The sequence below is a fragment of the Ictidomys tridecemlineatus genome, chromosome 16 (assembly GCF_052094955.1).
Source record: "Ictidomys tridecemlineatus isolate mIctTri1 chromosome 16, mIctTri1.hap1, whole genome shotgun sequence".
In the NCBI taxonomy this organism is placed as follows: Eukaryota; Metazoa; Chordata; class Mammalia; order Rodentia; family Sciuridae; genus Ictidomys; species Ictidomys tridecemlineatus.
This window is the reverse complement of record NC_135492.1, coordinates 35,246,780-35,252,195: the sequence shown is the minus strand read 5'-3', so window position 1 is coordinate 35,252,195 and position 5,416 is coordinate 35,246,780. Positions and strand designations below refer to the sequence as shown.

General features: G+C 48.1%; 1 pseudogene; it reads right to left on the bottom strand.

The window, feature by feature from the left end:
* Nucleotides 1–3,518: 3,518 nt before the first annotated feature.
* LOC144371301 (olfactory receptor 6E1-like) lies at nt 3,519–4,552 on the bottom strand (annotated as a pseudogene).
* Nucleotides 4,553–5,416: the final 864 nt, after the last annotated feature.

Here is a 5,416-nt window from a genome sequence, read left to right as displayed (position 1 = left end):
TAAGAGGAGGAGTACAGATGATGAAGATGATGATGAAGGGGAGGAGGAGAATTGAGAAGGAAGAAAAGAGATTATGCTGATGAGGAGGAGGAAGAGAAGAAATGAGCAAAAGGAGTGATTAGGAGGACCAGGAGGAGGAGGAGAGGGAGGAGAGGAAGGAGCAGATGGAGGAGAACAATGAAGAGATAGAGGAGGTGGAGGAGATGGAGGAGGAGAAGGTGGAGGAGGAGGAGTTGGAAGAGGAGGAGAGTAGATGATGAAGGAGGAGAAGGAGGAGGAGAAGAAGCAACAGGAGGAGATGGAGGAGGAGAAAAAGGAGAAGTACAGGAGATGGAGAAAAAGAGGAGAGAGATGAGCAGGAGGAGTAGAAGATGAAACAGGAGGTGGAGAAGGAAGAGATGGAGGAGTAGAAGTAGTAGAGGGAAGAGACGAAGGAGGAGATAGAAGAGGAGGAGGTGGAGGAGAAAGAGATGGAGGAGGAGGAGAGATGATAATGACGATGATGATGATGATAAGGAGGAGGAGGAGGAGAGATGAGGAACAGTAGGAGAGATGATGATGAGGAGGAGGAGAAGAAACAAGAGGAGAGATAAAAGGAGGAGGAGAGAGGAGGAGGAGAAGGAGATGGAGCAGAAGGAAGAGGAGATGGAAGAGGAAGAGGAGATGGAGGAGGAGGAGGAGAGAGATGAGGAGGAGTAGGAGAAGCAGCATAAGTAGGAAGAGAAAACAAAGTAGGCGTGACACTAGGGTGTTGAAGAATGAGGGGAGAAGGAGGGGGAAGAGGAGAGGAAAGAGGAGTAGGATAGGGAGAAGAAGAGGAGGAGATGGAGGAGGAGGAAGAAAAGATGTAAGAGGGGGAGGAATGAAAAGAAGGAAAAGTAGAGAAAGGAAAAGGAGGAGAAGATAGAGGAGGAGGAGAGATGATGATGTTGATGAGGAGGAAGAGAGGAATGCATGAGAAAAAGGAGATGGAGAAGATGGAGGATGAGGAAGAATTGGAAGAGGAGAAGAGGAGATGAAAGAGGAGAAGATGGAGGGGTAGGAGGAGGAGGAGAGAGAGCAGAAAAAGTAGATGAAGAGAAGTAGGAGGAGGAGCCGGAGGAGGAGCCGGAGGAGGAGGAGATGCAGGGAGGAGGAGAAGATGCCGAAAAAAGGAGAAATATGAGATGGAGGATAAGGAGAAGAGAAAGGAAAAGGAGGAGGTTAGGAGGAGAATGAGTAGAAGATTGAGGAGAAGGTGAAGAAGAAGGAGGATATTGAGGAGGAGGAGAGAGAGATTAGGAAGAGAAGGAGAAGAAGCCGGAGAAGAAGGAGGAGGAGATGGAGGAGAGATGATGATGTTGAAGAGGAGAAGGAGGAGGACAAGGAGAACGAGGAGGAAGAGATGGAAAAATAGGAGGTGGAAAAGGAGAAGTAGCAGGAAAAGGAGGAAGAGAAGGAGAGTGAGGAGAAGGAGTGGGAGAGGTAGGAAGAAAAGAAAGGGGAGGAGGGGGAGGAGAAGGGGAGGAGGAGAAATGATGATGAGGAGGAGAAGGAGAAGGTGGAGGAAGAAGAGACGGAGGAGGAGGAGAGAGAGGAGAAGAGAAGAAGATAAATGACAAAAAAAGAGGAGATGGAGGAGAAAGAGGAGAAGTAGTGGGAGAAGGAGAGAAGGAAGAGGATGAAGAGGAGAAGGAGGAGGAGGAGGAGGAGAAGGAGGAGGAGGAGGAGGAGGAGATGGAGTAGAGATGATGATGTTGAATATGATGAGGAGAAGAAGAGAAGGAGGAATTGGAGGAGATAGGGAGAAGAAGGAGGAGGGAATGGACAAGGAGGAGGAGGAAGAGGAGAAGAAGGAGAAGGAGGATCAGAAAATGAGGAGGTGGAGGAAGAGGAGAGAGATGATGAGGAGGAGAAGATGGAGGAGGAGAAGGTTGAGGAGGAGGATAACAAGGAAGAGGAAGAGAAGAAGTAGAAGCAGGAGGAGTAGGAGAAGAAGGAGCAGGAGGAGATGGAGGAGTAGGAAGAGGTGAGATATTTGGAGGAGGAGGTGAATGAGCAGCAGGAGGAGGAGATGATGTAGGAGGAGGAGGAGGAGGAGAAGGAGGATCAGGAGATGGAGGAGGTGGAGGAAGAGGAAAGAGATGATAATGATAAGGAGATGGAGGAGGAGAAGTTGAGGAGGAGGATAACAAAGAAAAGGAAGAGGAGAAGTAGAAGCAGGAGGAGTAGGAGGAGAAGGAGCAGGAGGAGATGGAGGAGGAGGAAGAGGTGAGATATTCGGAGGAGGAAGTGAAGGAGCAGCAGGAGGAGGAGATGATGTAGGAGGAGGAGGAGGAGGAGGAGGAGGAGATGGAGGAGGAGAAGAAGGAGATGGAGAAGGAGGAGGAGAAGAAAGGAGGAGGAGGAGAGATGAAGATGATGATGAGGAGAAGAATGAGGAGAGGGCAGAGGGGGAGGAGAAGGAGGAGGAGGAGGCGGAGGTAGAGAAGGAAGAAAAAAAGATGGAGGAGGAGGAGGAGAATGAGGCATATTAGCATGGCATGTTTGTTACAATCAATGAAGCATTACTAAATTTTGTCCATGAGTCACTCAGATTTCCTGAGTTCCACTGGTGTAGGATTCTGCTTAAAGACCACCCACCTCCATGAAGGTAGCATGTCCCCTTTGGCTCTTCATCATGACAGTGCCTAGACTTCCTCATCTTTGATGACCTTGATAGCTTTTAGGAGCACTGGTCAGTTATGCTATAGGATCTCCCTCTACTGGAATTTGTCTAAAGTTTTTCTAATTATCATCCTGGGGTCACTGGTTTCTGGTAGAAGATGACAAAAATTAAAGAGAAATTTGTATCACACCATGGCAAGGGCACATGTCAACATGACCTGTCACTATTGACCTTGACCTTGATCAGCTGGACAAAAAAGGGTTTGTAAATTTTCTCCACTTTAAAGTTACCAGCATCAAATTTTTTTTTGGGGGGGGTACTGAAGATTAAACTCAGTGCATTCAACCACTGAGCCCCATTCCCAGGCCTATTTTGTATTTTAAGACAGGACCTCACTGAGTTGCTTAGCACCTCACTTTTGCTTGTAATATCCAAGCCTCATCCTTCCAAGTCAGTGGGATTACAGCAGAGCACCAGCAGGTGTTTTTTTTTTTTGTTTGTTTGTTTCTTTCTTTCTTTCTTTATTTTTATAATTTTATTTATCTATTTGTTTCTTTTTTGTGCTTAGTGATTTGAACCTTCATGCCAGGAGAGCTCTAAGTCACATTCCCAGCCCCCCAGCAGATATTTGAACTAATATTTTTTTTCTTCACTCTAGTAAAATGGTCTTCATGTTCATTGAAAAATAAAATAAAATGAAACCAAAAGAAATAGAGCTTCTTCTTTTCCTCCTCCTCCTCCTCTTCCTCCTCCTCCTCCTCCTCCTCCTCCTCCTCCTCTTCCTCCTTCTTTTTTGAGACAATGTCTTGCTGAATTGCTTATGGCCTTACTAAGTTACTGAGACTGGCCTAAACTTTGCTATCCTCCAGCTTCAGTCTCCCCATCCACTGGGATAACAGGTGTGTGCCACTGTGCCGTGCTTAGTAGCAGAGCATTGGAAAGCTTTCCCTCTGAATATCTGAGAAGAAAGCACTCTCCCCCTGAGAAGTGCATCCCTGCTGGCTTTCTGGACCAGATCATTTCTGAAGCAGTATATGAAGGGATTCAGCAGGCGTGACACTAGGGTGTTGAAGAAAGCCACTCTTTGGTTGAGGGTCAGGTGCCCAGTTTGAATGGGCTTCAGGTACATGATTATGAAGCTCCCATAGCTGAGCCAAACCACCAGCGTGTGGGAGGAGCAGGTAGAGAAGACCTTGCTGCGGCCCCCAGATACGGGCAGGTGCAGAACAGTGTGAATGATGCAGCAGTATGACAAAACCATCACAAGCACAGAGCTTACCAGGGTGCATATGGCCACCATGAAGCTGACCAGCTGAAGAATCCTGGTGTCATCACCCACCGGCTCCAGCAAGGGGGTGCTGTCATAAAAGAAGTGGTTGATGATGCGGGGACAGCAGAAGTGCAGGAAGAACATCCAGGCACACAGCACCCCAAGGACCAAGACGCTGGTGACCCAACAGGCCAGAACCAGCCAGCTGTACACCCAGGGCTTCATGAGAGTGGGATACTGCAGCAGGAAGCAGATGGCCAGGTACCGGTCACCAGACATAACAGCCTGTAGCAAGGACTCCACTGTGCCCAAGATGAAGTAGAGCCTTGTTTGCATAAAGCACCTGGCACGGGCAATGGTCTTGTGACCAGAGAGGAGGTGGGCCAGCATCTGAGGGGTGACCCTGGACGTGAACCCCACCTCCAGCAGGGAAAAATGGCGCAGGAAATAGTACATAGGAGTGTGCAGGCGGCGGTCTGCCAAGGTCAGGGTGATAATGAGCAGGTTGCCCAGGAGTGTTAGCATGTAATGACCAGGAGCACCGTGAAAAAAAGGAGCTGGGGCCCTCGCACATCTGTGACCCCTAAAAGCTCAAAATCCAGCACAGCAGTGAGGATGGTTTCATGAGGTGCCATTGCCAGGCTGGGAGTGGCTGCTCTCCTAGCCTGGTCCCTGTCCTTGCTCCTGGCCTATCTTTAGTCTCTTGGTCTATGTGGCTTTTTGGAAATGCAGAGTCAGTCAGTGCCTATCCTGCTGCTCTGTGGAGATGAGACAAGTTACATTTATTACATTGCTGGTCATGGTGTGGACACCACAGGAAAGCTGGCTTATGTAGCCCACAATGACATCACTTCAGGAAGTAATACTTACATTCATCATGAGACTTAGCACCTGCTTCCTCCAAGAAGACTGCTCTCTGATGAGTAAACACTGGGTGTGGTGCACACCTGTCATGCCAGGGACTCAGGAGGCTGAGGCAGGAGGTTCACCAGTTCAAAGTCAGCCTCAGCAAAAGCAAGGCAGTAAGCAACTCAGTGAGACCCTGTTTCTAAATAAAATACATAATAGGGTTGGGGATGGGGTTCAGTCGTTGAGTGCTCCTGAATTAAATCCACAGCAACCCCCTGCAAAAAGAAAAAAACAACAACAACCACAAAAATAAGAGAGATATAATGTGGGATACAAACAGGAGACACATATATACTTGAGCACTGTGTAGTAGTCACATTAAAAAAAAAAAAAACAGGAAAGCCAGGGTCTAGAGCAAACTGCTGTCATCCCAGGAGCTTGGGAGGCTGAGGCAGGAGGATCACAAGTTTAAGGCCAGTCTCAGCAACTTAGCGAGACCCTGTCTCATAATAAAAATAAATTCATAAATAAATAAATAAAAATATTCAGAGGTGTAGCTCTGAAGGGCCTGGCTGCCTGCTTCCCGGTCTTGTGGCTGAACATGTGCCTGGAATAGCTCCTGGTGATCAGCCAGGAGGAGGTGCTGTGGC